The 15,793-nt window shown below is 40.3% G+C and overlaps 2 pseudogenes; both read left to right on the top strand.

Annotated features, from left to right (window-relative positions):
* Positions 1 to 9,573: 9,573 nt before the first annotated feature.
* On the top strand, positions 9,574 to 12,368 carry LOC141429340 (uncharacterized; annotated as a pseudogene).
* LOC141429869 (uncharacterized) lies at positions 12,366 to 13,232 on the top strand (annotated as a pseudogene).
* The last annotated feature ends 2,561 nt before the right edge of the window (positions 13,233 to 15,793 follow it).

Below are 15,793 nucleotides of genomic sequence, written 5' to 3'. Positions count from 1 at the left end.
GATCATGAAATTCCTAGGCATATCATGAAACGCCGCCATATCGGTTCTAGCACTTCGCCAGCCGCTGCCGCGGCACGCTCGCTTCGCTCGCTTGACTCGTGCGTAGTGGTCACAAATCACACTAACCACTCTTCGCATCGCTCGTCGTACCTAAATTTTACTTTTTTTTTCAGCATATCACGATGTGCCCGGTATAAAGCTAGGAATATCGACGAATGCGTTGCTCTAATCGACCTGCCGTTTGTTTCTTAGGCACAAAATTCAAATTCAAAATTCAAATGATTTATTCAGTAAATAGACCGCAATGGGCACTTTTACACGTCATTTTTTTTAAACTACCAGCGCTTTCGTAAAGACCATCATTGCCAAGAAGAATGCGCCGCAAGAAACTTGACAGAAAGTCATTTTTTCATAATAAGTACTATAATTACAAATAAAATACTTAAAAACTATACAATACAATACATACAAAGACTCTTTATTGTACACCAGACATAGTAAGCGATACAGAAAACAGATACACAGAAAAAAATATTACAAGGTGAGCAATAGGCGGCCTTATCGCTTAAGAGCGATCTCTTCCAGGCAACCTTTTTTACAGAAAGAAGTAAGGACTAGTTTACAACAGGTGGTGCATCAAAAGTAGATAAGAAAATTAAACGTAACAGCAATACATCGACGAATACATACATAATTATGTATGTATTCTAATTAAATTATATTACAATTAAAGAAAAAAAACAAAATACAAAAAATAATAATAATAATAATAATATTAATCGTCACATCGTGATATGCCTGGCCAACGTTTAGGCATATCATGAAATGGCGCCATTTCATGATGTGCCTAGGAATTTCGTGATCTGGCGGATTTTACGATCGGCCGCCGACATATCGATACAAACATGCTTCGACGGCCCGTTAGGACGCAATCATAGTCCCTTAGTTTTATCAAACATTTGGATACGATCCAATTTGCCTAATCCCCAACAACAAGCTCAGGTTTCCTTAAAATTCTACCAACAAGCTTCCCAATATTGCACCCGGCGCCTTCGGACTCAATTGCCTGGCACTCGTGAATATGCAAGGAGGCTAAGTGTTCGTGCTAATACCAGACGGCAGGGGGAGCCATTGTCTTTGAATATTCTGAGGTTTAGCGGTTGCGCCCGACTAAGAGTTGAGTGTCGGTTTGGTTCTGGTCTATCAATTTAAAGTAAATAATAATAATATAATAATAATTTATTTCCCTTAAAAATGACACACGTATACATAAAAAGAGATGTCTGGCGGACCCCAAACTAGGCTGAGCCTGTATCTTGAGGTCCTGGAGTGCATTCGAGATTCAATCGTATACATAGTAAATTTGCATTATTATCTAGATACATTAAAATCAAAATTAATTTATTACATTATATTATAGATTATAAGAAAAGACAAATAGTAGACAAATAGAACAATGAAAAATTAGTATGTATTGAATGTGTGTGTGTGTGTGTGTGTGTGTGTGTGTGTGTGTGTGTGTGTGTGTGTGTGTGTGTGTGTGTGTGTGTGTGTGTGTGTGTGTGTGTGCGTGAGTGTACGTGAGTGTGTGTGCGTGTGTGTGTATGTGTGTGTTTGTGAAACTGTGTATGGATGGGAACAGGAATTAGCAGGAAAGGAGAGCCTCCGTTTCATTATATGTTAAGGGCACAAGCCACTTACCCACCATCGACTTAACCTTCGCCATAGTGCAACGCTGGATGTTAAGTACCTTACAGATATTATTGTAGATGCGTAGGTGCATAAAGTTTGGAGAGCGCTTAGCAAGAAGTGATCTATATCCTGGTAGTGGGACTCTAAAGGTACGTTTGGCTAAAAGTCGGGTGTAATTTGGCAACTTTGTTATTATTGCATGAGCACGAGCTGCTGCCTTCAGAATATAAAGCCGCCTTACGCTCAAAAGGTTCGATTCGCGATAGAGATCATCCGTTGGGGAGAGAAAAGGTTTACGAAGCATCACCTTGATAACAGCACGCTGCGCCCTCTCCAAAAGAATCAGTGCGGTTTTTGTGGCACTGCCCCACACCGCCAAGCCATATTGCAGTAGCGATTGACACAGTGAGTAGTATACCGTTCTTAGTACTGGTTCAGTGGTGCAGCATCTAAGTTTCTTCATTATGTATATACATTTCCTCACCCTATTTGATAGAGTAAAGATGTGGTGTTTGAAAGAGAGCTTGTCGTCAAACATCAACCCCAGGTATTTCACTTTTTCAGTTCTAATTATCGTGCTACATGAACATGTAGCAAAACCATTGGCACGGCTGCAACATATGCGTGAATGATGAGCTTACTTTACTACGCGAATTATAATAGTGAGGTTAGAGTAGGTACTTATCCACCTTTATCCCTTGCTAGTCCACGGCACGCGTAAAGCCAAGTTTAGACTCGCAAGATAAATTGTGCAAATTGCATTACATTGCGAGGCCGTAAAGCCAACGAGTTTGGTCAATGAATGTGGTCAATTGAGCGCCGCACGGCAATGTAATGCAACTTGCACGATTTTTCTTGTAAGTCTAAACTCGGCTTAAGACAGCTATGTCTCATTATCGTCATCATCAACCCAGCCTATATACGTCAAACTGCTTGGCACAGGCCCCCTCTCAGAATGAGACGGCTTGGGCCATAGTTCCCACGCGGGCCCAGCGCGGACTGGAAACTTCACACACACAATACGGTATTTGACTATTTTGTATATGTTTTATTAATTAAAACTACACAATGCCTGTTATCGAATAGAAAAACATTTTTTAAGCTACCTTTACAAATAACAAAGTTATAAAGGTTTGAAATTCAAGATTAGACAGAGAAAGACATACTGGCATGTGACGTCACACGCCAGTACCGCCATACTTGCTGCATAGAGAAAAGCGTTTGAGAAAGAGACAGGTATATAGATTTTTCAAAAAATCACTATAAATCCAATTTTCAACCGATTTAAATTTTCTCTTCGTACTATCTGTATATCTAGGTATATTTTCATAATAATATTAAGATATGGCAAAATCAGGAGTTGTCAAAATACCGTATTGAATTGTGCAGTTTGTACTGGTTTGGTACAATGTTTTTCTTTACCAAAAAGTTCGTGGTATCGAATGTAATTTCGCCCATTTTGAAAAACTCATAGAGTAAGCCCGCGTTCGAACCCACGGTTCTCTTACAGAGAAGCGGTCAAACCTCTGGGCCACCGCGGCTTCTACCACTTCCTTATTTAGATACAATTTGAGGCGCACCGCGGTTTCGGGTGTTATGGAGCGTCTAATTCGATTAAGCCCTCCATTAGTGTGATTGTATTCCTCCAAATACAGTGATGTTATTTACTTAGTTAAGGACCGACCACACTGTTTTACAAAATACGCTGACGCAAACGCAAGGATGTGCTTGACGCGTACTATCCATCTCGCTGCTCAAAATGCGCTGACATACCGTTAAAAAAATGTGACTCATGTGTTACGTTTTTATTGCATTTCGTCCACACTGAAACGACGATGTTTTCAAAATGTTATTTTAACGATTTTTATCACAGGTCCCTAACTGAATGCTTCTCTTATCAACTCAAAGGTTGACTTTTAGAGATCTCTTAAAGTTCGCCTTTGTACATATATCTCAATGTTTGCCAATTGTGTTTGTCTACTTATATTGTATAATAGTTTACATACATACGTAGAAGTATTAAAACACAACTTACATATTTATTATCTTTTTTTTGTAAGCATGTTATGTCTTCTTGATTTTATGTGTTTGATCGGTAGGTAATCTTTAAAAACGTGACGCTTGAGGCGCGTCCTTATTTGTAGTGCGTCAATATATTTCGAGTAAAGGTGTGGTCAAACCTTTAGATTACACTAAATGTCTTCTATAACAACTTAAGTCATTATGTGGAGGGTAGAAAGCTCGAATTTCAAACTGTTTTTGTTGTTTGCTAATGTAATGGTCCCCTTGTATTACGGCACACTGCATGTGACCCAAACTATATGCTACAATGATTGTCTTATATTGTAATGGTTAAAATCCGGGGTATGAAATTAAACGCCCGGATAAAGTATGTACAGGCTTTTATTACACAAACCAACATTCACTTTTTCACTGGCTTATGCTACTTAATTAATTTAGTAAGATAGGTCTTAAAATTATTTCAGGGTCTTAAAATATCTATCGATAACGGCTTGTGTGGTAGTGTACTGGTGTGAATTTAAAGATGACGACGAAGACAGAGTTAAAGAGGGAAAAACTCAGCTGCCGGGGTCCTGGCCGGAACGGAGCTGCCCCAGGATCACGCGCCCGATGCCCTGGCCTCGAGTGTTGTATAGCCGGTACCAGATCTATTAGAAGTATCTTACTAAATTAATTAGGTAGCAATAAGCCAGTGAAACAGTGAATGTTGGTTTGTGTAATAAAAGGCTGTACATACTTGATCCGGGTGTTTAATTTCATACCCCGGGTTTTAACCATTACAATATGTATCGTTGGTATGTACCTATGTAACTGTGTTGTGTGTTGCCTGTTTCAAATAATGCGAGTGAGGTTTAACTCCTTGCGTTTTAAGTTGGAACCTTTCTTCAACAGTGATCTTCTTCGGGCTGATGATGATTCGTTTTATGTTATAGTTTTTAGTAATTAACAATTATTTTTGTGTCTCTAGTAAAGACTTAAAAAAAAATCAAAATATCATCTTTATTTCATATTTATAAGTAAGTAGATTTATCGTCCCTTTAGACTAAAAAGCCTGTGTTGGGACGCTCCGCTCCTCCAACAATTTTCAACGCGTGATGCTTATGTCTAGATATTATAAGTACTTAAGGTATTTTATATTATAGTAACTAATCAATACAGAGAGTACTCGTAACAAATAAGCCTCGTAGACGTACACATACTTGAATTGAAGCAATTTGGTGCACAACTCGATTCAAAACCAAATATGATATTTTTCAGTCTGATCGACGTGTTTGTAGCTCTTTTGTTTATTGTGAGAGGGAGGCAAACGGCAAGTGGGTCATCTGATGCGAAATGAACACCACTGCCATTAGTACCAACTACTCAAGGAGAGTCATTGATCCGTTGCCGGCCTTTTAAGAAAGTATAAAGCCCTTTTCTTTTTCTCAAAACTACGGAGAAAATGTATGCCAGATGATACATGCCGCTCTAGTTGCCGTTAAATCCTACGTTTAAACTGATTCAACTTGGTGACAATGATTCAACTGCCTTGCCTTGACACAGACTGTCCGTGCTTCCTTGACCCGTTTCAGACTAGTCTGTGTCCAGCAGATAATGCACTCTGGATGCCGGCGCTAACACAATTACACCTGCCAGCTCGCAGCGCATGTTTGAGTGGACTAGCTTCGTAACACGAACTGGGTCAGCTGTCTAAGTTCTGGTACTACGAGTATTACAGAATAAATGAAATGAATTTGTGGAGGGAGGCTCCAATAGAGGGATCTCTCTCTGGCAGGTGTTATAACTGGGGACCGAAGTCCGAAGGACGAGCGTCGGTAGTTGTATATACGCGTCCGAGTTGTGAAACTTCGATAGCGCGATGTAGAACACGGTTGGAGTTTCTATATGCGCTCACTGGATGGCGCTAGGAGTCGCAACAAATTTAAGTTTTTCTTTTATAATAGCAATCTCTGTGAAGTATACCATTATTGCCTGGTTTCTCCTCTAAAAAATATTTCCTGCAGAATTGCGTCACATTATAATTATTTCAAAATTTTGAACCTACTCGTATTCTTACTTTTACACAACGAACAATACACGTCACAATGTCACTTGAATGAATGAATGAATGAAAGTTTGGTGTTCATTGAGTTATATCAATTTGGGGAGAGTCACTGAGTACAAACCAAGAATACTGTTAACTATTATTTTATTTCCAAAAGGACGAGTACACAGTCCTATGGGCGAGAGACTACTGGCGAGCCCGTCGGTATAGCTGACCTTAAAGATATCCCTATATGGGTAGCTATTAGGGATTGCAAAAACCGGTGAAAACCAAAAACCGGTTAATAACCGCCTCGACGGATTCAAAACCGGTTAACCGGTTTTTAACCGGTTTTTTGCAAACTATTTGAAATTGAAGTAATAGACGATAATTTGCTATTCTTGGTTGCTATTGGTGTTAACGGCCTATTTTTGAGATTTAAATAAGTATTTAAGCATACTCTGTACTAATAGGGGAAGGTGGGTTACGGTGGATCATTCGGTATCATTTTATGCTCTTACTCTCCCCGCTTGCCAAACAAAGTAGTCATCGTCTCAGTATCGATATTTTTAAGTTCAATATAAATAAAATTACAGTACCTTTCAAAAGTTTAAGTTCACTGTGATTTCGGTTGAATGAAGTTTTAACTCAAGTCTTTTATTACAAGTAAAAACAAAGCTAACCCACTAATATAAACCACAATACTAATAAAATATCAGTTAAAATTCGTTTTTCGGATGGAAAAGCGTGAAGTTGCAAAATGTTATGATAGTTTCATATCCATTATGCCATTGACTCTCACGAGATCACCAACTTTATCACCCGCAAAGCATCCCCAGACCATAACTGACCCTCCACCGTCCTTCACTGTTGGCATCACACATAGTTTTGCCTTTCGTTCGCCTTCTTGTCATCGAATGTATTTGACGACGTCTCTCCCCAAAAATTGCAATTTTGATTCGTCGTAAAATAAAACTTTAGACCACTGCTCAGGCGTCCAATCTTTGTTTTTTCGAGCCCATTACCCACCCACTTTTACCCATATTCTGTTTACGTAACATAGGTTTTTTTTGGCAGCAATACGACCATTATTAGGCCATAGATTCACCACCATCGAAACTGATATTGGCTGATGGTGGCGTTGAGTTCTTCGCGAATTTCTGGAGCAGTTCGAGTTCGTTGGCGTTTGTTCTGGACGTAAATAAATTTGTCTTCGCTTTTTGACGTGACTTGGCGTACCTGAATGAAATCAACTGGAATTAAGACCTCGTTTTCGTTTCAAAGCACTTAATACAGCAGTTTGGGAAACCTTAATTTTTCAGCAATTTTTCGTGTCCTGTACCCTTCATTGGACAGAACTACAATAACAGCAAGTTTCGACACTCAGATCGGCTTTGTTTGAGGACCCATTTTTAATAATTGCGGACTTTATTAAATCTCATAGGAAATACAAAAAATATCCTTTAAACGCATCATATGTGCGAATTACAATATAACAATTCCTCGAAGAAGTGTTTATTTTGTTATTGGGTAGTCATGGGCCCAATTAAACGTCTAAAATTCAAAGTATATGCTTTATTTGAAATTTGAATATAATTTAATAAGAAAACCTAATTTCACATACTGAACTTGAACTTTTGACCGGTAATGTAGCTTCAGCAATGTAAATTTTTCATGTGGCTCGTATATTTATCAGAACGTTAGTGAAATAATTTATTGAAAAGATGAACAAACTTCTTGCATGTCCACTACACGAAGAAATACGAGTAGGTATGTATTCTTGTTTTTTACAAATAAAAATTCGTTTAAACGCTTATTTCGCCATTTTATAATCTGAAGAATATTCTGGGGTATCTATTTTAGGAATTACAGCTTTTTAAAGACTATTTACAATTCGGTAATAACCGGCGACAAGTTATAAAAAACCGGTTTTTAACCAGGGGAGTCGAAAAGTCTCGGTTAACCGGTTTTTCGGTTAACCGGTTAACCGGTTGCAAACCCTAGTAGCTTATACAACTGTGTCGCCTACAAAAGATTTTATTAGAAAACACACAATGCAACAACGTTTTTACACAATTACTTAATATTAATAGTAGGATAAGAGTATGTTAATGCCTATTACAGTGCTGACTGTGGTCTCTAAAAGGAGTCCACTCAGCATGTGCCGCCGCCAGATAGTGCAACGACGCTGATTTCCACCTTAGGCCCAATCTATCACGAACACCACACCAAATACTGATTTCATTATCACATACGTTTATAATGGACGTACAGATTTAGCTACGGGTCACGTTTTGTAACTGAAAAAAAAAAGTTGAAGTACCTAACCCACCCAAAAGTTGTTAAAAAACCCGGACTTTGTCACTCAAAGTTCATAACTCAAAAACGGCCTATTCGCTAGAAAACCTGCTTTTCAATTGAAAAAAAACCGCCTTCAAATCGGTCCACCCGTTTAAGAGCTACGATGTCACAGACAGACACACGATAGCGGTCAAACTGAATAACACCCCCCCTTGTTGCGTTGGGGGTAAAAAGGTTTTTCAAAAAAAGGTTGCGCTGTTTGGCTTAAGAATTTATTATACAAAGACAATCACTTTGCTTACACATTTAAGCTACAAACTTATAGACTGAGAGGTGGCAGGAATTTTTAAAACGATCATGGAAACGGTTAGACTCATTTTTATGTGTTTGTAGAGTGGTCTGCTGATGTGAATAATTTTGGTCTGCCTGCTCTCAGTGGGTGCAACTTTGAGATATAGCCATAAAAGAGGCTTTATTGTTGCGAAAAAAAAACGATAACAGAAATGGTTAGTTTTTAGTACATATTCAAAGTATGGCGTCTCCTCATGTGAAACGAATTGGTCTGCCTGCTCTCAGTGGGTGCAACTTTGAGATATAGCGCATAAAAGAGGCTTTATTGTTGCGAAAAAAAAACGATAACAGAAATGGTTAGTTTTAGTACATATTCAAAGTATGTCGTCTCCTTATGTGAACCGAATTGGTCTGCCTGCTCTAAGTGGGTGTATTTCAGAGTTATGATGCTCGCAAAGAAAATTCAAGGTAATGGTAATCAATAAAATAAATCTCAGAGACCGTTAGTACTAGAAAGCTATAATTTGGTATAAATATACTTATCTATCACGCCAACAAAGTGATAAAATAAAAAAAATAAAAAAACATTTTTTTAGGGTACCTCCCATAGACAAGGGTGTTTTTTTTTCTCAACTAACCCTGTATTGTGGGGTATCGTTGGATAGGTCTTTTAAAACCAATGGGGGGTTGCTAAGACGATTTTTCGATTCAGTGATTTGTTTGTGAAATATTCAACTTTAAAGTGAAAACTTTCATCAAAATCGAGCGTCTCCCCCCTCTAAAATCTAAACCGTTGGGTGGAAAAATTTGGAAAAATTAAGGATGGTAGTAAATATATCTAATTTACAAGAAATATTATAACGACTAAGATTGTTTGAGAATTTGTAGTAGTTCAAGAGTTACTAGCAGCCTAAGGTATAAAACATACCTAAACTTGAAAGATTCCGTACACAATACGATATCCTTAGAAAAATATTAAGTACTTGATTTTTTCCTAATGGCTACGGAATCCTTTCTGGGGCGTGTCCGATACGCTCTTGGCCGGTTTTTGTTAATTCAACTTACTTGTATAAGAAGTCTTCTCTAAGAAGTTTGGCTAAGTGCCACTTGCAAGCGCATGAACGACACCGTCGGAGTTGAAGCGTCGTGAAATCAGGAATCGATTACGAATTCTCATCTTTGTTACCAAAGCTGATTACACTATAATTATAACTGATTGCCGCAGATAGTAGTCGGCTCTCAGATTATCGCGCTTGGTTATAAGTCACAGCGCCGTCTCAGTTCAAAGTCGTGGAGGTTTAGCCTTCACCTTAGCTCTCCACTCCTGTCGGTTAGCGGCCTCGTTCTCCCACTGAGACGGCACTATGGTGCAACTTTTCATGGTTCTCTTTAGCACGTCCTTATACCTCAAAACTTATATAATATAATGTAATCAGCTTTGGTAACAAAGATGGGGATTTCGTAATCGATTCCTGGTTTCACGATTACTTGATTTTTCTTTGTAATCCTCTACTGGGTATCAAGTGAAACGGTGAATTACCATTACATATTAAGGAGTCCGTATTCATTTATACAAATATTAGAAGCAACAAAGTCCCACGGAGAATGGCTAAAGTAGAAAGGTTTTGGTTTGATGCAACCGGGCTTTGTCTGAGGCCAACACGTGGGCGGCTCTGGGGGTGTTGTATGACACCGTGGTCGCTTCGTTCTGCACTGGGGGGACTGAGAGGATTCGGCAGCACCCGGAGCATCAGAGCAGCCCTATGAAGGGTGGTACTGCTTTCTTTGCTTAGCCTTGGAAGGGGCTAGAAAAGGTGTCCTGAAAAAAGCTCACGCCAAACACACGGAAGGTGTAGTGTAACCGCGGCTGCCTTCGCATCTTAAAACACGTGATCAAAATAAATAATAATAATACTATAAATCAATCGCAAATGAGATTTGGTGCATGCAACGTGCGAACTCTTCTTGATCGTAATGACAACGCCTGCCCAGAGCATAAGACCGCCATTGTAGCTCGGGAACTCTCTCGCTATAATATCGATGTAGCTGCTCTCAGCGAAACACACCTTGCTGATGAGGGTGAGCTGGTGGAGCAAGGTGGCGGGTACAGAAGGTCAGGCGTAGGATTTGCGGTTCAAGGATCAACTCATTAAGAAGTTACAAGAGAATCCGGTGCACATCTCGGACCGCGTGATCACTTTGCGCCTCCACCTGGATAACAACAAATACCTTAATGTTATCATGTTGTATGTTGGATAAGCTCCGTGGAGTCACTGTATGGAGAGTGTACGACCCAGGGAGCAGATCCTTCTGTTGGGTGATTTCAATGCCAGAGTCAGACAGGACTTTATTGCATGGCCTAATGTTCTAGGTAGACACGGAGTAGGCAGAATGAACGATAACTGACAGCTGCTACTAAATTTCTGTGCACAATTTCATCTTGCAGTTACAAACGCAATGTTCAGACTTCCCGCCAAGCATTAAAACACGTGGATGCATCCAAGGTCCAAACACGCATCTGATAGATTATGCCATCGTACGCCAAAGAGATGTTTCCCAAGTCCTAATCACCCGTGTCATGCGTGGTGCACACTTCTGGACCGATCATAGGCTTGTTGTCACGAAACTTCGTCTCCGCCTCCATCCTCCTTGCCTTGTACATCTGGTAGAACTAAGCCGACGTCTCTAACCGTTGATAGGCTTACGGATCTCGGGATCAAGGAAAATTACTTGATGGCGTTGACTAATAAGATCATGGCGATCTTGATGCTGATTGAGGTCTGAAAGTCCAAAACCAAAACACGAGGATTGGATTGATGAGAATGATGGAGTCCTTAGAAAGGCGATTGATAACCGACGTCCTCTACGGCAGCACAGGGGTACAAAAGACAAGTGATGGCAAGACAAAGCTCGCTATTTGCAGTGGCTTGCAAATACTAATCAGCTAGGGAAGTTCTATGGTGAAATTAAAAAGCTAATCGGCACGACTTCACTTGCAAAAGTCCCACTTAAGCCTGTTAGTGGCGAAGGCCTTCTTAAAGGTAAGGAAGAAGTGCTGATGCGATGGGCAGAACATTTCAACTCTCTGCTGAACGTAGATAGGTCGGTTGACCTGGAACACGTTCGCTCAATTTCCCAACTTCCTATTGACATAAAGCTGGACTAGCCGCTGAGACAAAGCAAGGTTGTTCTTGCTAAGTATTAAGCAACAACAAAATAAGCGCGCGGTCGGAATTGATTTTATACCGGGTGAACTGCTCAAAAACGGCGTTGAGGAATTGCATACGGCCGTATGGGAGCTCTTTCAGCTGATGTGGAGAGAAGAGAGAGTCCCATCAGCCTTGAAAGTCTTATATAAGAACAAAGGAGTACTTCTCTGATGTAAGTCCCTGGGAAAATATTTGCCCGAGTCCTAATGAACCGCCTTAAGGAACTTTCTGAAAAAATATTGCCTGAGACTCAGTTTGGCATTCGACCTAATTCGCGTTACGTGTCCGCACCACCGAAGTTGTCGCCGCATGAGGTAGGACTCAATGCCACCTACATTGGCCCTGCGCAGCACTTCCGTATTCCACACACGAATCAGACCATTTGATCCTTCAAAGTTTTCGGAGGCATCTTAGGTAGAAACGGTCTAGCATGCGAATGTGCCTGCGATACACCATCCACGCTTCAGCAGAGTACAATAAGTTAGGAACGACCATGGACATGTGCACAGAGATTTTTATGACTAGTTTAAGGTCATGCGTACAGAAGAGCTTGAAATCCAACTTATATAATGCTGCAGCTGCAGCTCCGATTTGGCTGTTAATCTGGGCGCTATTTTCTCACTGCGGCAATTACAGGAAAAGAACAGAGAGCAAAGCCGCCGCATGTGCATCTGCTTCGTCGATCTCGAGAAAACCTTTGATAGTGTCCCTCGAGAAGCTCTATGGGTGGTACACAGTAAGATAGGATGCACAGAAAACTTTGTGAGACTTCTCCGACTCCTGCATGACGACATGCAGTGCTGCGTCGCTCTCGACAGTGAACAATCAAACTTCTTACCCGTTACCTGTGGGGTGAAGCAAGGTTGTGTGCTAGCGCGTGTGTGTGTGACCTTGACGCCGAGATTAACAGCCGAATCGGAGCTGCAGCTGCAGCATTCGGTAAGTTGGATTTCAAGGTTTTCTGTTCGCATGACCTTAAACTAGTCACAAAGATCTCTGTGTACATGTCCATCGTCCTTCCTAACTTATTGCACTCTGCTGAAGCGTGGACCGCGTATCACAGGCACATCCGCATGCTAGACCGTTTCCACCTAAGATGCCTCCGAAAGTTTGAAGGATCAAATGGTCTGATCATGTGCGGAATACCGAAGTGCTGCGCAGAGCCAATGTAGGTAGGTTGCATTGAGTCCAACCTCATGCGGCGACCACTTCGGTGGAGCGGCCACGTTACGCGAATGTCAGAGCAGCGGGTGACGAAGCGCGTCTTCTGGTCAGAACTTGAGGATGGCAAGCGTAAGCATGGCGGACAAGTTTTGAGGTATAAGGACGTGCTAAAGAGAACCATGAAAAGTTGCACCATAGTGCCGTCTCAGTGGGAGAACGAGGCCGCTAACCGACAGGAGTGGAGAGCTAAGGTGAAGGCTAAACCTCCACGACTTTGAACTGAGACGGCGCTGTGACTTATAACCAAGCGCGATAATCTGAGAGCCCGACTATCTGCGGCAATCAGTTATAATTATAGTGTAATCAGCTTTGGTAACAAAGATGGGGATTTCGTAATCGATTCCTGATTTCACGACGCTTCAACTCCGACGGTGTCGTTCATGCGCTTGCAAGTGGCACTTAGCCAAACTTCTTAGAGAAGACTTCTTATACAAGTAAGTTGAATTAACAAAAACCGGCCAAGAGCGTATCGGACACGCCCAGAAAGGATTCCGTAGCCATTAGGAAAAATCAAGTACTTAATATTTTTCTAAGGATATCGTATTGTGTACGGAATCTTTCAAGTTTAGGTATGTTTTATACCTTAGGCTGCTAGTAACTCTTGAACTACTACAAATTCTCAAACAATCTTAGTCGTTATAATATTTCTTGTAAATTTGATATACTTACTACCATCCTTAATTTTTCCAAATTTTTCCACCCAACGGTTTAGATTTTAGAGGGGGAGACGCTCGATTTTGATGAAAGTTTTCACTTTAAAGTTGAATATTTCACAAACAGATCACTGAATCGAAAAATCGTCTTAGCAACCCCCATTGGTTTTAAAAGACCTATCCAACGATACCCCACAATACAGGGTTAGTTGAGAAAAAAAAATCACCCTCATTTTATGTCTATGGGAGGTACCCTAAAAAATGTTTTTTTATTTTTTTTATTTTATCACTTTGTTGGCGTGATAGATAAGTATATTTATACCAAATTACAGCTTTCTAGTACTAACGGTCTCTGAGATTTATTTTATTGATTACCATTACCTTGAATTTTCTTTACAATTAAGCATCTTGCGAGCATCATACTCTGAAATACAACCACTTAGAGCAGGCAGACCAATTCGGTTCACATAAGGAGACGACATACTTTGAATATGTACTAAAACTAACCATTTCTGTTATCGTTTTTTTTTCGCAACAATAAAGCCTCTTTTATGCGCTATATCTCAAAGTTGCACCCACTGAGAGCAGGCAGACCAATTCGTTTCACATGAGGAGACGCCATACTTTGAATATGTACTAAAACTAACCATTTCTGTTATCGTTTTTTTTTCGCAACAATAAAGCCTCTTTTATGCGCTATATCTCAAAGTTGCACCCACTGAGAGCAGGCAGACCAAAATTATTCACATCAGCAGACCACTCTACAACACATAAAAATGAGTCTAACCGTTTCCATGATCGTTTTAAAAATTCCTGCCACCTCTCTCAGACTAATATAAGCAGTCTGACGCATCTCAAGATAAGCTCTGTTACGCTGAATCGCTTAACAAAAAGGCGCATAAATTTCTTGGCGCGTGAGCGTAAAACTAATACGTCGGGGAACAACTAAAGCCAGTCGGATCTTAGAACTTGATCTTGGCACCTGAACGGGGATTATCTGAAATTCGAACTCAAAGGTTTGTTGGGGAGAATCGCAGGACATATTGTGTGTATGGAAGAAACCTGATGGTGAACCGTAAGAGGGGGAGGATGGAAACCGTAAGTGTAATTTTTGGAGTTTTGAGCCACGTCATTTCTGCTGCTTTCAGTATTATACAAAATCCAGTGTGTTCAAAAGGCGACTCAAAATGAGTTGGATAAAAATAAAATTACGCGAGCGAAAGTATAAACGGGGCTTCGTTGACTCGGCCACGCGGAGAGAATGGGAGAGATCGTGCGGCCAAGAGAGCATACACCTAAGACAACCGACTGGAAGACGGCCAATCGGAAGGCCTGATATCGCTGGTTGGATGAAGTCCGAAAAGACCTGTGCGACATGCAGGTGCAGACTGGCGCCTGTTGTACAGGATAGGAACAATTGGCGGAGTCTTGTGTCGGAGGCCAAGATCCACTTTGGTCGCTGAGCCGGCGAAGTAAGTAACCAACAAAAAGTAGAAAACCCCCGACTTTGTACACTTCAAAGTTCAAATCTCAAAAAAAGGCTAAACCGATTTTGATAAAACATGTCTGAGAACTATTGCTAATTGCTAGAATACCTGCTTTCAATTTAAAAATCCGCTCTCTAATCGTTCCACCCGTTAAGAGCTACAGTGCCACAGACAGACAGACAGACATACAGACACACATAGCGGTCAAACTTATAATCTCAACCGCTGTAGGTAGTCATGAAATTTGGGATAGATGTTTCTTGTGCAATTTTAATGAAATCCACGATGAATTTTTTAGTAATTCCTATGGGAATTCAGTAAAACCTCCGAATTTTCAACAGCCAGATCTGATAGCCTACGCATCCGAAGCCGCGGGTAAAATCTAGTAAGTAACGAGCAAGACATTATTTCCTACACGCTATAACTTTGTAAAGGACCAATGATATTCGTAAATGAAATTTTAACATTCTTAGTGCCTTAAAGCCTCAATTTAAGACTGTGACTTTGACTTTGAAAAGCAATTAAACTTATTTCCTTAGGCACACAGCGATACATAATTATAACAAACAGGGGAATGACTTTGTAACAAAGGAAATTTAAAATGTAGTCGAATATAATTCTCCTTTTTTAGAATTTCTACTTTTACTTTTCCACTTAGATTTTAAAGCAACAGAACAAAATAACATCACTTTGTATGCAAAATATTCATTTATTCGGAAAAACCCGCGAACACAAAGGCTTTCAAACAGCTAAGGCCATGACTTGAAGGCAGCGGATCTTAACAGTTTTAAATAACACATTACATAGCTTCTGTGCAAGAGTATCAAAGAAAGAATAGTTCCCAGATTTTTATGTGACTAAGTATACTTTACTCCCTTATTATATCCTTAC

The sequence above is a fragment of the Choristoneura fumiferana genome, chromosome 7 (assembly GCF_025370935.1).
Source record: "Choristoneura fumiferana chromosome 7, NRCan_CFum_1, whole genome shotgun sequence".
Lineage (NCBI taxonomy): Eukaryota > Metazoa > Arthropoda > Insecta > Lepidoptera > Tortricidae > Choristoneura > Choristoneura fumiferana.
Note: the sequence above shows the minus strand (reverse complement) of the source record. Positions and strands in the feature narration are given on the sequence as shown.